Source organism: Ambystoma mexicanum, chromosome 8 (assembly GCF_040938575.1).
Source record: "Ambystoma mexicanum isolate Mex_15411 chromosome 8, UKY_AmexF1_1, whole genome shotgun sequence".
In the NCBI taxonomy this organism is placed as follows: domain Eukaryota; kingdom Metazoa; phylum Chordata; class Amphibia; order Caudata; family Ambystomatidae; genus Ambystoma; species Ambystoma mexicanum.
The window spans coordinates 927,093,043-927,114,526 of NC_090929.1; the positions used below are offsets into that span (position 1 = coordinate 927,093,043).

Consider the following 21,484-nt stretch of genomic DNA (forward strand, 5'->3'; position numbering starts at 1 on the left):
AACCAGAGTTGCCTAGCAGCGATTAGGTTAACTGTGTACTATACAACACGCATCTGCTTGGTTTCATAGAGAAGTTTTGATCAGTGTGTAATATTTTTCATAAAAAACACTGTTGATTGCAACAAAAAAAAACATTAGCGTCAGTGATATTATGTGACTTTTGGACTTTTGGACATGCTGATATCACAGGAAGCAAAAGCAAAACAAGTAAAATAACATGCACAATTAGGATACATTGATTATTAATAGTACATAAGAGGACAAAAGTCTATTTGGAACACTACACACAAATTATTTTTACTAAGAATCACATATTTCCGGATTAATAGCTGAAGTCTAAAATATTGGTCGATACAGGTCAATAGTTGGGGGGTCTTCCCACCCTCCTTTTTTGTACAATGGCAGTAGTTATGCATTCTGCCAAGATAATGAGACTGTGGCTGACTGAGTAGTAACATTAAATAAAAAATATAATTCCATTGCCCACATTTCCAACTCAGGTTTAAATAGATCTACAGGTAGGTTATATGGATTTGGTTCTTTCCCAGCTTTCTGGCTCACTATGGCATCCATAACCTCGCTTATAGAAAACCGTAGAACCTGATAGTCATTGAAACATGGATTGTGTATGTTTATATCTACTCCTTTATGTACCTTTTTCTAACTGTAGTACATCTGAATACAATTCTGGAAAGTGTTGAATCCAGACTTCCTCTCTGATAATAGCAATCATGATATCTTTCTTATTTTAATAACCTAATGTTACCAGTTTCTAAAATACACGATGGTCATTGTTTTGCACTACTTCAGCTAGGTTGTGCCATTAATTCTCTGCAAAGGGTTTCCCTTTTTGACCAGTCACATTCTTGTAATATGACCTACATAGAAAGAGTGTCTCTGCCTAGTACTGCTCTATTCCTTCCTAACTACAATAGTGTTTTTTTTTTCGAAGCATGGCACTCTTCGTAAAACAAGTTGGTGTGCTTGATGGCAGAGTTCCTTAGATCCTTCTTACAGGTGCACTAATCCCCACAAGTCTATTTTAGTTTTCAACCACGTAAAAACTATTATTCTCCCTCAATATGTATTTGGTGCACTTATAGGATGCTGAAGTAGTACCCAGCAGAAGCAACATAGTCTAGGAACAGTGGGCGTCATTACGTGTTTGCGGGTTCCTGCTTCGAATAACGGTGGGAAACTGGCTAACTGACCTACTGTTACTGGTCCTTGATATCCCAGTATCCAGGTACTGGCAACAGCAGTCTTTCCCCATTCCATGGAGGCGGATGCTGGTGTTACTGGCAGCAATATCAGCAGTGCAGGTGACACCAGCAGTTCCTTTCTGGTGGGGACCTAATTTACCTCCAGGAAAATTAGGCCCAATAAGATAAAGTGATTTATCCAGGATCACACATGTTGGTGAAGTTGAGAAGCTATAATTTATGAGCCAAGTTACTGTTTTGTTGTGTCCAATCTACCCAGTAACCCATGTGTCTTACTACTCCATCTAAGTTTTGCACCAACATACAACATATAAAGTGATCTGCATTTTTTTTTCTTTCCAGAAGCAGAACTAATAGTTTGTGTTTAATAATGTGGATAGGTGGATCACCAAACAACATTCTAAATCAATCTGAGAATATAAAATACAGCGTTATGGAAACCTGTTAAGTAAACAAGTATGATTTACTTTGGTGGAATGCATGATGTATAGACTGTTTGCACTGTTTATACTTTGTATAAAGTGCCTGAAGTAATAAATGATGTGTCCACATATTAGATATAATGGACATCATTATACATTGGCTGGTGCCTTAAATGCAGGTGTATATGTGAGGTGTAATCAAATTGTATGCCACCATGTTTCCTCATTTTGAATAATTGACAGCACAGTGGGTTGTGGGAGGCACTGAGCAGGGATATGATCTCTGCCATACATGCCTTCTCCATCTTGTCTGTGTGTTCCATTTTGTGCCAGATTGACATTTTCAAGCAGGTGTAAAAGGGACAGATTTGTATGGAATCCATGTTGGTTTTGCAGCTACTCAAAACCAGGCAGATTAGCATCCATTAACGAGCATTGCTTGCAAAGCATAATTTGAAGGCAGCACTCACATTTTCACAAGATAGAGAGGAAGATAAATGAGTAAAGTTGAGGTTGCCTCACTTAACTTTTTCCTTATCCCTCTGCTTGGTGAAAGTTTAACATTGCATGCAGGGGATCTGTTGGTGAATTTAAGAGTTTCAGTACTCTCAGTGTGTAGTTTGGTATTTGAAAATAATATTTAGGAAAGGGGGTAAATAGAGAGGGTTAGATGTGTTTAACCACAGGCTGCAGAAGTGCTGGAAGCAGCAGGCTAACTAACATTGTCAGTTTCAGAAAATGAAACAGAATTAAGAAGTTGCACTTGAAAGAAATTAATGGCGCGTAAAGCATTGTAACAGTGCCATAGGCATTGAAAGTGAACATTCATTGCTTGTGTGGGAAGCAGCAAGGAAGGGTGCAGAAGATGCAACATATTCTCACAGTGACAGGAAATTGTGTTTTCTCGAAACGCTGCTTAAAGGTCACTAAAATTACTTGTGGGTGTTTACAGATGACACCATTGAGTAGGAGGGCAAATGTTAAAGAAAATTTACAAAAACACATGGAGGGGGAGGTGTCAAAGTGGGTCTTCAAATAGAGGGAGAGAAAAGGGGGGTGGTCAGACTTCCTGGGGCACTGTGCTGCATGGCTGGAGAATGGGCGAGGATTGTGTGCTGGGCTACCGATCAGTGTAACTGGGAGTTGAAGCAGACAAGGGAATCTTTTGAAGGCAGTGGTTGAACTCTGTGGCAGTGTCCTGGCAGAGATGTGCCAAGATGTACCTAGCTGTAGGAAGGGAGCTGAAAGGCAGACAGTCCAGAAATAATTTGGTGGGTGCATCTACATAGGTCAACCATTAATTAGCACCTCTTCTATATGCTATTTGGCAAGGTGTCAGACTGGACACAAAGGGCATAACTCCATTCAACCAAAATATTGCCAGAGTAGACAGACTCAAATGTTTGAATGGGCGTGTGTCCCTGTAGTGTTGGAGGGATCATAATCCTACAACTCAGTTAAGGATAAACAAGGGGAAGGTGAATAACCAAGAACATCTGAATTTGTAATCCTGTTATATGGCGTGCCTACAAAGGAGTACTGTGGCGGGTGTCAGAGTATAAAAGCAAAATGCATATTTTTAAAATACAATGAAGAAATGAAAGATATTTTTGCATCCACTTTTACCTTATACGTGTGCCCAATGAGAACAGTTTTATTGCAGATGCATTCATGACTAACACATAATCTAATTGTGGTGTGGTTTGTCCCTTGTTGCTGAGTATGAATATATATATATATATATATATATATATATATATATATATATATATATATATATATATGTATATATATACACATATATACATATCTATATGTACATATCTATATATATATCAATCTAATAGTCAAAGTGAGTTGTGGTAATTATTGTGTAGATTCTATTTTTAAGTCTGCATATAGAGGTAAATGTACAATTTAGATGGAAAGTACAGCTTGAAGGTTGACAGCATCTAGCTAAGGACCTGAGGTATAATAAGATTGTCAGGAAAGGAAGCTATTTATTCCTACAGATCACACAGCAAGTACATACGGATTTTGATGGATCCCTGCCTGCAATCAGCAGGCAGCCCTTATAAAATAAGGCTGAGCATGTTACACTTAAGCAAAATGCAAACAAGGAGATGCTGCACACACACCCACACACACACACACACAGAAAATACACAGAGTGGAATTTGGAGCCCTACCCAATAATACTTCTAAGGATGCTATGATAAGAATTATTCTGAAAAATGTTAGTTACTGATGCCAATGTGTGTACTCTTTTAGGAATTACTTCTGCTAGTCTATCCAACTACGTGAGCAGTCTTAATTTTGAAACATGAAATTGGATCAGACACAAAGTGCCAAACTAAAGTATTTTTTGTGTGTTTTTTGTGTCAGGCAGCCAGTGGATTTCACCTAGCACCATATCACTCTTTTGACATCCAAGTGTCAGGTTCAGTTCCAGAAGGCTAGAGGCCATACAGACACTTCTAGGGGTTACAGTGAGATTGCACAGGGTAAGAGGCAGTACACCATATCTACCTCTAATTGACATCCATGTGGATTACGTTGACCTGGCATTGTTTTTGTTTCATTTACATTTGGTATTTTCTGAATGTTGAGTAATTTCTTGTCATACATACCTCTGTGAGCTAACATAACAATGCATATAGCACTTTCTGGTCCAGAAGGAAAGTTATCTGGCAAGAGTAGAGGCCACAGTGTGTTGTAAGAATGTAATTCAAAGTTTTGGCATCTGTTTATTCGCTAACTCTATTCGCTAAATCTAGAAAGAGGTAAGATTCCCATGTGCATTTCTGAAGCACCTTTGAGCGAGTATTTGAAATAACCCAAAATAGATGTCAATGTTTGTTACTGCATTGACCACTTTAATTTCCTCTCATAATAGATGTCTCACCAGGTCGAGTTAACCAATATAACACTGTAAACTCTGTATTGCCATATTGATCATATTTTTCATAGAGATAGATGAATTGAAGGTCAATTTCAAGGGTTTTACCTTAAATTATACTGTGATGTGATAGGTTAGCATTCATAAAGCATGCTTACAATTTCATAGTTGACTTCAGTTTCTTAGTTGTCACCATCAATTTTTATCTTATTTATTTATTTATTTATTTATTTATATATTTATTTATTTATTTTGCTAATAAGAAACAATCAGTCTGGATGTGTCCAGGAAATGAAATAGCTAGCAACGTAATTCAGTGCTGTACATAATAATTAAATAAGCATTTAATAACACAACGTTTCTGACTATAATATGCTTCATTTTAAATGAGCATTTCACGTTGAAAAAGAAGTCTGTTAAGTGAGAGGATATTCAGATGTAATACAACTGTGACAGAATGGAAGACTGTGGGATCTGCTGTTCATCCTATTTGGCATCAATAATCTGCCATCAGGGAACCTTTAGATGTTCTTCATAGGCACATGTTAATATATACTAGTACCTCTTGCTTCCCTTGTGTAATCTAATCTATTCAGAGGGATATAAGTTTCTTAAGCAATGGATTTAATCTTTGCTTGGTAACATTCTACTCCACCTTTGTATATGACATCTGCAATCACTCAGAGATGTTACAAAATCAATACTGGAGCAAAATATTTGGAGTTCACTTTTGTTCTTTTCAAATTACTAAAGATATTTCGATTGGCAAATGTGCCTCCAAATTAATGTATGATCAGTTGCATGTCACACATAGTCTTAATGCTAAAAATAAGGGACCATAAAATTCACAAATAGAAGTGTGTTGTACATTTTTCAAATTGGCACCTTGATGATATCATTTGACAAATGACTGATTTCTTCATGTTGCGATGCTCAAGAAGTATACAAGGTTTATTTTAGAGAGTTTGTTTCAGTTATATGTGTAACATTGACCTTCATTTTTTAAACACAATACAAAATGAATTAATTATTGAAAACTTAAATAAAAATGTCTAAAAAGTATCCTATGTTTTAAGGTAATCTGATCTTGTAAAGAAAATTGATGGATTGTTGTATGTTAGTTTAATAGCTACTTTGCATGTTGGCACGTTAAAGACTACAGGCCCGATTTATGTAAAAGGGCACAGAAATACCAGAATCCCAGCACACAGAGAACGCCTATGCACGTGCCTGCGGGCAAAGGTTTTTCTGCACACTCCTCGTATTCATGGAATTGTCTGTGCAAAGTAACCGTATACGCAAGTCACCGTCGGAATTCCCCCGACACGCCACACGCAAAGCAAAAACAGACAGAAACAGCCACCTTTGTGTGCTCCCTGGGCGTGAATACATTCCCCCTTAAAACAGTGTGTGGGTTCTCTCACAAGCAGGCCTGCATCACAGGGACCCTGTGTGGGGTCCCCTGTAACTGTTACCGGCACCCGACAACATGCGTACGATTTATCGTAACCTGGGTAAAACTCTGAAAATCTGGGTGCCAACCCCCATAAACTGTGCCTGCACCCAGCTACACTGTGTACGTGCATCCCAAAGTTAGATCGGAACCCCGGCTGCGTACACGCACCCCTACATCTGACACACAATCTTAGCTCTATGCAGTGAATCCTATGGATAAGTGTCTGTACGCCTGCCTTTGGGTGGCGGATAGTATGAAGGTTTTGCGTGGCCATTCTCCTGTCTAGAGTTTGCACGGTCCGATCCATGAATACGTGTCATTCCACACAATAGTGGGCATGAAATGGACTGCCTGTGGGTCGTCCCTTGTAACGGCCATATTTTCCTTTGTTCTTCCTCGTGTTACGTGTTCCGCCCCCTTCCCTGCCCTCTGCACAAGCCACGCTCACGCTCTGCGTGGTGTCTAATGCAAGGAACTCGGCCGCTCGCAGAGACATGCTGAATCTGTTCAAAGACCCTGCAAAGTACAAAATAGTGTTGCGCAGTCGATTCCAGGAATCGACAAACAGGGTTTTGCGTGCAGTTTGTCACGCATTTACCACACACATAATTCCATGAATAGAGCTCTTTGGGGTGAGTAGTACAGTCATCCTTCAACCTTACAAGTGAATCCATTTCTGCAGTAAATACTGCCCTTTCTTTTTGATCAGTGTTGTTATTAAAATGTTCACAACGCAGCAATCTTTACTAAACAGAATAAGGCAATTAATTACTAGAAAGCTCATTCAGAAATTCTAACTAGGCTTTGTTGAGTCAAGGCATACATATGTCAACATGAGGACCTTCAACATACTTGAAGGCTTAGTAGAAAGAACATTCCAGCAGTTATCGTAAGCATTGCCATGGATAAATAATTTGACAGTGGCTGCTGCAACTTATTGTTAGCAATATTGGTCAAAATGACCTTTCCACCTGTATTGTGCAATGATGTGAATGTTCTCTACATGGGCACAATACGTGAGTGGTGGTGAAATGGCATCTATATCTGAAGATCCATAATCTACACAGAATCAATACAAGGCTGGCCTCTCTCACAGATCCTTCTCAGTCACCTTATTGAACCCCTGCTCTCAGCTCTGAGACAGAACTAAGCACAAAAGCATAGCCATCAATCAGAAGGAGTGGGGATGGACTCCTCTATTTCACTCATCATCTAATAGTCAATCAGTTTGAATTGGTGTCAGGTTCAAAATAAACTGTATACAATAGGTGTATATGCCATTGTCTGGTGGGGTGATGCACATTGTCATGAAGAAATGACAAAAACATGGAGAAACGATAAAGTCACCTACCTTCGAATAGTGCACATGAGTTAACACAATGATATATGCTATATGGACGCAAATTATTTATTTTTGGTTTTCAAAGTGAAGAAATTGAATGCTGATTGTTCCTCCATTTGGGTCGTGGGTGAATATAAATTGCCTCAAGTTCATGGATGTGGTAAAACTCTGTTACTTTCTTAAAAATATGTGGACCGGGACTTGAAAGCAACATTACATCAAAATAGAAAATTTATACACAAAATGGAAATACTTCATAATGTCGCCCTCATTTGTGCGCCCCCGCTGTAACTGCGACTTTGCTGGTGCAGAAAATAATGACTCCCATTACTGTCGCCAAGCAGAGTGGGGGCTGTGGGGGTGTCCCCTGCTCTCCTTGGGGGCATTAACAGGAGTCAGGGGCTGCAGGGTTGTCCCCGGCTTACCATTGTGGTAAGCGGGGGACAACAGAGTAAAAAAAGCATCTGTAGTGTCAGCTCCGACCCACGCTAGTGGGAGCAACAAATGCCACAGGGATAGCAGGGAGTCAGCGGCGCACACTGAAGTGTGCCGCCATGAAGGTAAGAGGGGAGGGGGGTGGGGTAGGGTTAAGCGGTGTGGGGGAGGTGGGTAAAGTGATCTATTTGATCACTGTTCTGCACCGTAAATGGCATCAACCTTTTCGTCGGCAAAGTTACGGGTGGCGCAATGATCACATAGATTGCAATAAATGTTTTGGCAAAACAAGAATGGATGATTCTCTCTGAAAAAAAGATCAGTACACTAATAATTTAAGCGAATTGTGCACCACCTGACATGAGGTCCTTTAAAAACCATGACATTCTAACGTATCCTATGGGAATCAACTGCTCTTCCGGGGACAGACAAGGCCAGTAACAGCCTGCCAGCCTGAGCCCAGGCGGCCCGAGAAAACCCCATGTCTGCCCCAACAAGGAGTGATAGCCATTCTCATCCCAGGATGAAACGTTTTATTTTTTTATTTTTTTAAGGAGAATGGCTGTGCAAAAATGTCCTGAGATAAAACAGATTGCTGCCACCATAGGAAAAGCGTCTAAGTACCTTTCATAATTCTGTGGTGGCCATTGACTCACTGTTGCCCCCGCACATTTAAAAAATAAAAAAATAAAAAGGTGTTGCCACCCGGGAAAGGGCTTTGGCGGGTTGGAAAGAGCGGCCAGTATACCATGTATTCTCACCTGCTCTTGCAGCCACCTGATTGGCTGAGCTCCCTTACCAGGGTGTGAATAAAACATTATTCCAGCAAGTCAACCTGGATACCCCGTGCTGGACGGCGGGGCCCCTCATCCAGTGGGGTGTGTATTTTAGAAAGAAAGATGAGTTAAAAAAAAAAAAAACAACACTTGAACTTGTGCATTTTCCAGCGTTACATGGGTTTTGTAAGCTAAAGAATTGACAGAAACTCGGTTTTTTTGGCGATATGTAGGAATCTGACATAGTATGTGGAAAGATGCTACCCCTTCTTTGACTCTTGGAGCATGAAAGACCTGTACAGTTTCACCAGGTATATATTGAAGGTCTTCTTTTGTCATAACAGAGACTGAAGGAAATGCCAAGCCCTCCTGGGTCTAAAATATGGAATTACATAAAACCTAGGGACTGTGTAGACAAGAGTCACTTGGCCTCAGAGGGCAAAAGCAAATCATCTCAATGGCTAATGCAAAGACTTGTATGGGGATCTCGAAAACATCAACTATGCAGTTTCAAGACGAAAATAGCAAGAATGTAACAGATTCTTTAGGCAAAAACCTGAATGCATGGAACGACACGAGTGACCAGTACATTCCTAAATAATTATGTGATGTCATTCTATTACAGAAGGTGAATAATGAAAATGCAAATTAGATGCAAAAACCAACACATCTTTTTCAGAAATTATTGGACTTCATGCAAAATGTCAAGATGTACAAACAACTGCTGAAATATAACAAATATTGCAAGATGTAGGTGCGCTGTCGGTAAGGAGTGATTAGCTCAGATTCTGGTGCTCTGCTGCTGTGTAGTGCCTTTTTTGACTATAACTGGATGGGAAAAAGATGCAAGGCCCACATATGTATACATAAGATTCAAGGAAAAAACTTTAGTAGCAGGGATGTTAAGGTGAGAAATGCAACAAAACCCCTGAAATTCAGCTAAAGCCACCCTAACTTTGCGCACCCTGAAGCGCAGCCTATGACCACAATGATGACATTACAGATCACATCACTGGTGACATCACTAATTACATGCTGTATGAGAACACTGATGACATTACAAATCACATCAGTGATGCCATCAGAAAATGTTCCAAAATATAGCCGGACAAAGTATAAAAGGTGCTCACCTTTAAAACCCAGCAATCTGTCATGAAATATTCAATGGAAAACTAAATCCCAATATGAAACAAGTGTGTGTGGTCTTGTGAGTAAGTGTCTGCACTGGGAGTAAAGTCCTGGGGCCAGATTACAGAAACTTTGCACCAGTGCAAGTGCAAAGTTGCACGGTATTAGCCCTAGGGCAAAGTTTGCCGTGTTTTTTAAATCAGTGGCACACAGCAGAAAACGATTGCACCATGACAAAGGCAGTCTGACATATTAAAAGCACCAGGGCAAAAATTGTCCTAGTGCAAACAAGAAACATTTTTGATGCATTTTTGTATCAGGGCAAAGTTTGCCCTAGTGCTAATACCATTCCGTATTAGCACTAGGGCAAACTTTGCCCTGGTGCAATAAAGTAGTGAAAATGCATCTTTTTTGCACTATGGCAATTTCTAACCTGGTGCTTTTAATATGCCAAACTGCCCTTGACATGGTGCAATCGTTTTCTAGTGTGTGCCACTGTTTTTAAAAATAGGGCAAACTTTGCCCTAGTGCTAATACCGTGCAACTTTGCACTTGCCAGGGTGCAAAGTTTCTGTAATCTGGCCCCAGGTAGCCAAATACTTGAGCAAGCTTGCCAACATAAAATAAAACAAAGGGGTTGTGTCTGCATCTGAAAAAAAAGTTATGCTCTTCACCCCCATGTGTCTTTAACTTGTGCCCTTAAAAGCAGCCACAATCATGGGAAAATAACTGCACAAGCGCCCAGGACTGCAAACTCTCTTGCGGCATTGTGGGCAAATACTCATGACTTGCTTGCCCTCTCATCATTTCCCATGCTCACCCCCATGTCTGGCTTTCAACAATACCAGGCTTTATAAAGCTAACATGTAAAATAAACACATACCATAGTGCCATTCAAATTTATAAATCCTTATAGAACTATGTAAGGCAAAAAGTGTACACGTGTGGCATTATTTACCCCATTTTGACTGTGAGACTACAAATACCAGAATGCAATTCAGCAAAAGGCAAAAATAAAATTGTCTCTGAGTGCAAAACTTTCAAGGACTGACAGTAGCACGTTTTTAAAAAAAATAATGTGGAAGCAGTGTGTCATGAGATATTTAAAACTATGAGAACTCACAATGTTTTTAGGCAATGTGCAGTGGGATTAAATGATTTGCCATGGAGCACACATGTTGGTTAAATAGCGTTTTCCAAGCAGTACACCCCTTTCTGGTGCCATCATTTTGGCACGGGCCAATTTGGTATGGGCATTCCGCCGCAGCGCCCATTTCGGCACGCCCTTTTTGGTGTGAAAGCCATTCTGGCACCGTTATTTACGTGTAAGGGATGTTTGGACACGGCTGACATTGCAGCCACATCGAAATGCCCTCAGATCACAGGACTGCACTGCAACAAACCTCGCCATCTCCCACTTGCATTGCTTTTCTTTTAATTCAATTAAATTAGTTCAATAAAAATAAAAAATAAACATACGGCCTGGCACCGAGGTCTACCAGATCTCGAGGCCCTGCATTTAGCCACTAGGCCACAATGGTTTGCTGCTTCATAGGACATACATTTCATACTTAGCCTATAATTTAATATGTTCAAGGATAAAAGGCTAGGTTATTAAACTTGTAAAAAATCCAAACAATACCACCATTGTAGCATAATGGTTAAGTGTTATGTCTCAAACTCCTTAAGGCCCAGGTTCGCTGATAGAGGTTTTCAGCATAAATGTGAATTTTTTCATTTCAATTTTTCAGTTTTATAAAAATGCAGATGGCATGTGTTATTAGATATTTAAAACTAAGAAAACACACTGCATTCAGGACCGTGGACTGTCTGCCATCCATGCAGTAACTGGGACCGACCCTGCTTAGTTTGAAAGCGAGGAAAAATCCAGCCCTCTCAGGCCATGTTTCTGTAAGTGTTCTTCTAAGGGAGGGGGCATATATCAGGCAACATAGCCTTAGTGGGCTGACCCCTTTCTCACTTTGAAGATAAGCAGGGTTTGTCCAAGTTACTCCACGGATGGGAAAACCTCTGTTGCTGGAAAATTACCTGTTTCTTTTGTATTATTGACTGGGAGACTACAAATACAAGAATGCAATTCAGCAAAATGCAAATAATTGTCTCTGAGTGCAAAACCTTCAAGGACTGACAGTAGCACGGTTTTCTAAAAGTAAATATTTCAGATCCCCATTCTGTCACCCACCCATGCAGTAACTGGGACTAACCCGGCTGAGCTTCAAAGAGTGGCTGACCGTGCTTAGCTTCAAAGCAACAAAAGGGCCAGCCCATTCCTCTAAGTGGTCTTAGTTTGGTTCATTTGTGAGGCAACATGGCCTGAGTACGCTGGCCACTTCCTCAATTTGAAGCTACACAGAGTCTGTTCTGGTTACTGCATGAATGGTAGACCTGGATGGCAATTGGATCACTGCCCATGATTTATGGCCATAGCCAGTGACTTTTCACCCCCGACGTCACTATCGTTATAGAAATATTTTCAAAATGTAACCGTGGGTACCAAACTACACATGCTTGTGGTTATCTGTAGTTTTTTTTGTAACCTTAAATATAGCTGCAAATATCAGCAAAATGACTGGACGAAAAAAATGCTTCCCTGCCCCCAGGCCATCACCAAGTTCCCCCCTCATCTGTGCCAGCTCCCCCATACCCCAGACGGCCTCCTCAACTCTCCTGCCCTCTCCCTTTCACCCCTATGTGTCTCTGACTCACCTTACCTATGCGTGCACTAACTCCAAATGTGTAATCGATTTTGGGGATTGTTTATACCTAAAAATCTGAAGACGTTATATCCTACATTTTAAGCATGTTCTAGCATTGCGATATTTGCAAATTGTGCTCAGCCTGAAGGGGTTGCGGGAGAAATGTGTTATACCTCTTTGTATAAGTGAGGCCGCGTTCTAATGAACCGTGTTATATCTGATGGCCTTAAACACTGCTCAAACTGTTATAGCTGCTAAACGTTTACGCTCCCGTCACTCAGCTTCCAGAAAGATGAAATGGAAGTGTGTGTCAGACACATTTCGAAGCCACAAATAACCTTGACATCCAGATACTCATTTGAAGATTACCTCCAGTATATCAATTATTTAGAGGAACATGCCTATCTGTGCAAGCACAATAATGTTGGGTGGGATTTGATTGGTATTTAGAAATCCAGGCCAGAAGATTAGCAGTGAAATACAACACAGAGGTGGTTAATTGTACAGAGCACGTGTTCCGCACAATGAAAGTGTCCCATCTAGTAAAGGTTCACAATAGATCCTTTAGCCCGCAGGCCCTAAACCTCTCACAGCATCCATGAAATTGACAATAATTGTTTGCTTTATACTGGAATTATTTGCACATTTTTCGACACAGTAATGAACATTTGAAGCCTGCAATTGAAATATCGGCGCAGTTTGGAATTGCAAAGGTCGGCTTAAAAACACTGTGTGAAGAATGTGCTTCGAAATTTGGCATTCGAATCACATAGAAAATATGTGACTCACAGGCACTTCTGCTGGGTGTTTTTAATTGAAATCATTATTTTTACCGTATTGATGTTTATGCATTTACGGAAACATGTGTGCAGCAATTTAAACAGCTTTACCAAAAGGAATACGTTTGATGCTGGTTTAAGACACCCCAAAAATGTTATATGAACAAACTCAAACTCACCGTAGAGCAACATTCACTGAAGGTGGAAAGGAACAACAGTGTGGCGATAATACGAACATTTTTTGCATAGCTCATTAAGGCTATTTTAGCTTTTCTTGGCAGAGCAATAGTAAAAACTTTAATGGTAATGATTCTAATGTCAACAATGACAGTATTGCATGTGACTATTATTCCTACAATACATGGAAGCCTACAGCATTGCCATGACAAACATTGCCTTATAACAGTCCAGATCTAAGGCAACGACATTACAAAACAACTACAGTCATGTATTACATCCAGGTGTGAAGCCACAATGCTGCTGCCTGAACCAGCTCAGAGTAATTAATTAGAACTGTTTTTAGCATTTCAGATGTATTTCTTCAGAAGTGTCTGTGGCAAATCACAGCCATGTTGTAAAGAGGACATGAACGTCATTGGGCATCATTAGGAGTTTGGCGGTAGCCATGCGGTAAAACTGCCAGGCTGCTGCCAAACTCCGGAGAAAATCCAGCACCCGGCAATGAGGAATTACCTGGGTATTCTTACTTTGCCAGACCCGGTAATTCCTACATTGCCGGGTGCCGGTGCCTGCCACTCCCCATTTCCATTTCAGCCCCATATGGCTCAATGGGAATGGGGACGTCGGATGCATCAGCACCGTGTACAAATGTGCCGGTGCATCCGACTTGCTGTGCTTGCTGACAGGCACCCGCGAGCACAGCTCGTAGTATGGCGGTAGGGTATTAACAGTGCTGGTAGCCCTACCAGCACTGGTGTTACCTTACCGCCATACTTATAATGAGGCCCATTGTGTTTACCTAGAGTTTATGTAGAGTTTATGTAGATTAATGTTGGAGTGTATCATAGGTGAGTTGCCAACTATTTCCTTGTTACCAATTATTTTAGGAAACAAAAATGGTTTTCAAATGCTTTTTATCACATTTTCTTACATTATGTTTTTGGAACACAACACAAACTGATTTGTTTTTGCCTGACTTAAAAGATTCTTAGTTTTACCTTCATATGGCCAATTGTAAGATATATAGCCACTTCGTAAACATGACACTAAGCATTGATTTGGATGATGGTGTGACCATGCATTTGAATTTATACAATAAACCCTGATGAAAATAATCACTGGTAAAACCAATAGGCCTGATATTCTAAAATGAGAGGGTATGATTATTATGGTAATCCCACGCAGTATAAAAAACGGTGCACCCACCTGAACTACAATGACAGGCCTATTTGTTTTTCCAAATCTTGTTTGAATTGACAGGCAACACAAACTTTTCCATGTTACCAGTATGTTTATAAAACCCAGGCCAGTGAGTAAAAGGACTACTAGAAAGCTGTCAAACATGACAAGAGTCAAGAGATTGGAGAAGGCTACCACAGTAAAGCTCTGGCCCAGCATGGGCCTGTTAGTATGACTTACAATCATGAAAGTTCCCAACTGTGAAGGGAAACATTAGGGGGTGGGAATGTTTTGTCTATGGTATCCCATATCACGGTAATCAGGTATTAGTACATTTGAATATACAATCTTAGGCCAGGAAAGTACCTTCAGGAATATACAGCCTGTTCATTTGATAACCCACTGCTGCTCCAGCAGAGCCCACTTATCTCTACCATGACCGATTTACCTGGCTTCCACACCCACTGGCTAGGCCCCTAGATTTTAAATCCCTATGCACATTAGAAGAGTTTTGGAATGTGGCTTCTACTCTGCCCACCATTTTAAATATGTCATGTTTGAGTCACATCTTCATGTCACCTTCTCCCCCCTTACCAAGGTCATAGAGGTCAATTTTGACTAGAGATAATTGCTTCAGCCCTCTTCATGTATCTTGTCCTCTCTTACATGGTCCAAGTGCCTGCTGAGATAAGCCCACTTTCCATCTGTGCCTTAGCAAATATCTGTTTGTCTCTGAATTGTAATAGCTCTGAGCTTTTTCACTTTTGGGTGAGGAGAATTACACCAATTTAACAAAATGTGAATCAATAGGTGGCAGACTTTGTTTCAAGGGAAGGGTGCTACACCCACAGGGCAGTTCCATGTAGTCTACTTGGATATGTGTCCAAATTGTGTTTATTAAGACAAAATGTCATCCTTGACCAGATGCATTAACAGATTATAGTGGTTTTAATGTTTCATGTTGCGGAGTTGAAGGGGTAGAAGTGCAAGACAACACATGTGTTTTTCTCCTTTCTGCAACAGGCTCAGTTAGCAGTTACTACTGACCACTTCTGAATAAATATTGAAGGTGCATGATCTCATGTCTCAAATGCAAATGGAGAACGTATACATAGATACCAATCTCCTGATATATTTCATCTGACCATAAACCAACCATTAAATAGGGAGTGTCTCTGTACCTGACATTAAACACTTTATACATTTAAGTCTTGTATGATGAATGTATCTCTATGGGAAGTCTCCAGTATTAAGTGATTGTCAATCAGCCTGAAAAACGCCACCCTATATTTCCTTGTTTGATTAGAGAGCATGTTGCTGTGGGGGGGGACTAAAATCACATGTAGATATACCTGAATTCAAAGTGAGAGGTGCTACAAAAGTTGCACTGCCTCTTCAAGTGTGACACATGTGATTCATCTGACTGGAGAAGCATTGAACCGACAAAGCATGTGAAAAGGTCCCTACTTGTCTAAAGGAGAGCATTGGATACAAGACATGGACAGGGCCTCAATGTAAAGTTAGAGGTATTGTACATTTTTAACGAGTAAAAGTCTGAAAATGCATACCACCAAAGTTTCAAACACCAAAAGTTTGAACCTTTTGTGGTATGCATTTAAGGTAGGTAAAAAAATAAATAAATAAAAAAACAGGGGCTGCCGGAGTGTCCCCTGAAACACCCGGCTCACTACACTTTACAGTATAGTGAGCCGGGGTTGCGGGGGACATGTATTTGACATGGGAAATGTACCGACCTTTTGTGGTGCGTACATTTCCCATGCAAACTTTTCCGTCGCAGGAAAACCAGTCACGGTCGGATCACGCAGATCCAAGTTAGAGGCTACAAAAGATTGCATTGTTTATTCATTGACATTTTCATCAGTCACTTGTCTTCTTTGACAGGTAGCACCCAACGCATGGTGCAGACTTTACCACAAACTTCAGTTATTACCCCTGGAGAACATTTCACAAACAAATTGCCCCTTGACCACATTCAGATTGACCACATGATGTATGGAATTATACTAAAGAGGAAATGTGAATTCTAAAAGAATTATTACTTTTCAGCAGATATTACTTCATTCCCTACGAATCATTGAACTGCAAATCCAAAAATACGGAGGCCCAAATGTGTAAGAAATGTAATTCAGCTAATAGAAGAACACATTCTGTGTTAATGAAATAAACGTTAAAGTGAGAAAGGTCAATTAAATCATCATGTGATTTTAAAATAAATGTGTGCATTGTTTTTCCTAGTAGCACCTTTTTTACTGTACATGGAAGACATTGGGCCTCATTATGGGTTTGGATATAGCCATACCGTTTTTAGCGGCATGGATATCCCCAAACTAGGGTCCAGGTCCCGATAAATGGGAATTGCCGGGCCATTCTGACCTTTGCAGGCCCGGTAATTCCCATTCACGGGACCCGGACCTGGTACGTCCCCATTCCCATTTGAGCCCCCAGAGGGCTCAATGGTAATCGAGAGGATGCCAACAATGGTTCCGTTAATGACGCGACCATTGTTAGCATCCTGTTCTGCTAGCGGGTGCCACTCTGCATGTCTGGTCTGACAAGACTTACAGGGCAGTCCCACGAGCAGAACTCGTAATGCGGCGGTGAGGCAAACACAGCACCGGTAGCACTACTGGCGCCGTTGTTGCCTTACCCCCAGGGTCATAATGAGGCCAATATTATCTAAATGCTGATTCTAATTTGTATAACAGTGACAATATATTTAAAAGGTGATGTTCACTTTAAATTGTCAATTATGGATCGATTCAGAGTTACAAATACCTTGTTATGTATATGACAAAAGATGGCATGTTGTTTTGATTTACTTTTCGTTATTACAAACAAAGTGAGGTGGCCTTTCAGGCATACGGAAATATCCAATGCAATGAGTAGGCAATGTTCAAGTGAAATCACTGGCACTTCAGCCTTGCCTACAGGAAGGCTAAGACTCCAATGCAACTATCCTGCGCCTTTCAGGGTGGAAATATATGCTTTGTGTTCTAATCATGAAGAACCCATTAAATTCCCAAGTCAAAAGGCCTTGTGCACAGACTTAGTGGCCTCCAACTTTGCAAGTCCATTTAAAGATAAGATACGCTTATAAATACACACTAAAACACAGATAGAAATTAAATTCATGGTGTTCAAATAGATTAAGATCTAAAGTGACCTTCACATTTTGATCCTGCCTTCCATTAGATAGACCACATGATTGTTCTAATAGAATGAGAACAAAGGGACCTCTCATAGCACCCAAATCAATCATTGGCTGAGTGGGCTGCTAGCATCATGTGTTTCATTACTACAGAAACCAATTTAAGTTTGTGAATCTATAGGAAACCATGCACCATTTCAAATTGACACAGGATGTACATGTGGATATATGTGTGCGTCATAACTTAGAAACCAGTCTAGCTAAACATAAGGACTAGGTTTATTTTGAAGCTATGAGTTTCCTCTTCAATCTGATATTTACAACGCAAATTCAAGCAGCATATTCAGACATGTATCTCAGAAAGGGGAGTACATCAATCCGTATATTAGCATATTCCTACCACAATTTATAGAACAAATATCATAATGCACTAAAGATTGTCTAGAGCAGAAAGGGGCCCCCAACTTCTTCTGGTCACAAGTAAAGAGAATATAATCATCCAATGAAGATTGTGGGTGATTAGTCAATAGAAAAGTCTGGCTACCATGCAGGCCAGAGGAAATATCAGAGCAATCACATAGTGTGACATAATTATGACATAGGAATGGTCATATTGGACACTTTAAAAGCTGTGAGCACAGAGGAATGGTATGATGACATTGGAAATCCCACAGGAAATAACACCAGCTAGGTTTTTGGTTATGGATTAATTAATCAGAGAAAGCCCAATTTAAGAGCTGCAGAAAGGATGATTATTGTTCCAGGAGATGAGTTCTGTCCACAAGGGCACCTTCAAGAAGCAATCATAACTTAATTGATACATATGTGACGTGAAAGTGAAGGGGTTCTTATACATGTTCAATGCAATCTGAACACCATTCTACCAGGTTGGGTAATTGGGCTGAAATTGTGTGCCTTCTAAATCAGTGACACTGTTTCCCTATCCTAAAACCAGCAGGGGTGTGATTCAATTGACTACAAGCTTACTTTAATTGACACACAAATACCAGCAAACCATAGGACCATGTATACAGGCAAAAAGGGGTCCTGAAACAGCTCCCTGATGACATCCTTTGTTGGTAATATTTGAAGAAACAAAAAATCATTTGTATCATGTTCAAGCATATCTTTGTGTGAAGTTTGAAGATGGTAGCATATAAAAAAAAATAACATGATTTGAACGAACCTGTTATTGTTACAATCCATCTGCTGTCTTGATTGCTGTGTGGGATATGTAAACCCTACTGCCAGTAAGCAGCAAAGTTAAAGTTTTTATGTGTTAGACATTTAAACCTCAATGTGCATACCAAATTGATTATGGAAATGAATGCATCTGTGGGAGAAATAGTGAGATAAATGCATGCAGTACATTTACGTTTTTGTAGACATCTTCTCAGAGATGTAACATTGTGATGATTGCTCCTGCATAAAGCTGGGGACCACCGTTGCCTTAATTTTACATTTCATTAATTTATGTAAATGCATTTGAATTTTGATCAAACCGACTATTTCTTGCCCAGAATTGTGGGGTGGGATCATGCAACTAGGGGGATCAGATCAAGATGTCCACGTTATGTACTAGCCATACATTAATCAAAATATCTTACATTACAACATAACAGCTTCTTGAGATGACACAATACCAAGTGTTCAAGAGTTATGCAACACATCTATTTCAGTCAAATTGGGTACTACAATTTTGTTTGGGAAATGTATAATTGTATCACACCATGAACACATTACATGAAAATAAGTATTGGGAAACACAGTGTGGAGAGCATTTGACCCTGCCTTTCATAGTAGTCATCTAGTCCAATTTAATGCAGCAACACACAGACCATCGTGTTCATATTAACCAAGATGTCCATTTTTTCAAAGAGGGAAAAATGGCAAACAGCTTCTAAACACTAAACTGCTTCAAAGGGAAAAGATTCAAGAAAAGGGCCACAAGAAAATGAACACATTATATGCAAAATAAAACAAGAACATTCTAAACAAGAATTTAAAAAGAATCAAGGATGACATGTTACAAAAGGATTTCCCAGTGCGAGCTGTTCTGTGACTATGAATGAAATTGTGAAAAACAAATGGCACTGTGTCACAGGCAGCTTGTCGCCTCCACCCAAATCTTTCAACTAAATCCATCACTTGCCTTTTGCCTCGAGAGCAAGGACCTCCTCCCACTAACACTTTCACTGAAAAGTATAAGAATTATTCTTTTTTTTTTTATTGCTCAATTTCAGCAAAGAACTGTAATCAATTATGTGAGTTGGAAAGCAGTTAAGAAAGTAATAACATGTTGATAACACATCTAAAATGCAAAGAATGCATTATCAAAACATGAATCCTGTGTCATTTCTCCCCTAAATTGCTGGTGATATTAAGACATTCAAGAATGGCCTTCACATTTCCTTGTGTCAAGCAAATCCATGTTTTCATGTTTAACACCCAAGTCCACCATTTTATACAGAACCTTGAAGCGAGTGTAGAAAAACCCCCAAAATAAAACCTTGAATGAAACAAAAGTTGGGGCAGGAGAGATTGTTAATAGTTAAACATATTGTCTATCATTCTAGAAAGGAATGCACTAACATACACCAATATTTTGGGATGTTATACTGAATGGTATCTGTAGGGGGAAAAAAAACGAGAAAAAATCGAGGTAGAAAAGATAGAGTTTTTTGGTTGAACCTTTTAAAAATGTTTGCACATTTTTTTTAAGATTGTGGGTGGGGTATGGGTATAACATGATGTAGGGGGTAGTGGGTGTGGGTAAGGATGTCTCCGCCTGCATTTTTAAGTGTAAAAAGCCAAACTAATGATGGTAATTCGACCAAAAAAACTCTCTTTTCTACTTCAATTATTTCCATGTACATCCATACTGAAAAGCAGATGGATTTTCTACTGTGAAGAATTGTTCCAAATACTTTTCTCTTGGGAGATGGAAATAAACGTCAGCTATAGAAGGTACGCTGCAAGGTGGAATTGAGGATAATGTGAGACAGGGGGGAGGGATGGTAGGGGATAACTTGCACCATGAGGCCCCCAATGAACATTTGTAAATACAGAAATTGAAGGATTCACAAGGTGGTCTGCATTTCGTAGCAGCTGATTGCACTTGGGTTTTCAAAATATGTATCTGAGCAATGCTCTCTCAAGCCACCTGAAAACATTTTACAGGTCACCACAGTCCTGTGTGTGACCATATAAAGGTATGTGGATTTCTGCCTCATTCTTCTATTTGGACACAGCACTCCTTGGTGATATGTTGTATCCATGGGAAGCAGCATAGGAATTGGTGTCAGAACAGGTATGGGAGATGTACAACCAGTGACAGTTTAGTTGTGGGTGCAATACCCTGAAAGAGAAAGCAGTGGAAGACAATGTAACACATATGGACATATTGGGTAAATGCGTGGCAAATTACTCGGGCAGATAAGAGCTTTTTGAGAGCGGTATAATGACGATGTGTGTTTTAGAACCACTGGCCAAGAACATACACATTTTGAAAACACTGTCAGTGTAATTTACCATTTTTGGAGAATTTCTTAGTAATAATAAATCAATTTGCAAAACCAAGGATAGAACGTTTGAGTTTTGAGAGAGAACATGAGAATGGGTGTTTCTTAAAAATGTGTATGGAAAATAGGAATTTTGAAAATGCTGGGGGTAAAGTACAGGATAGCCAAGACACCGATGTAGATAACAAATGTAGGGACATTGAAGACATAAGTAAAGAATTTAGATACACAGGAGTAATACATGGTTTTGGTGACAAT

The 21,484-nt window shown here is 39.9% G+C and overlaps 1 protein-coding gene across 2 annotated transcripts in view; it reads right to left on the reverse strand.

Annotated features, from left to right (window-relative positions):
- NRG3 (neuregulin 3) overlaps positions 1–21,484 on the reverse strand; it is a 2,179,015-nt gene that overhangs the window by 2,046,588 nt on the left and 110,943 nt on the right. The gene's annotated exons all lie outside the window — the stretch shown is intronic.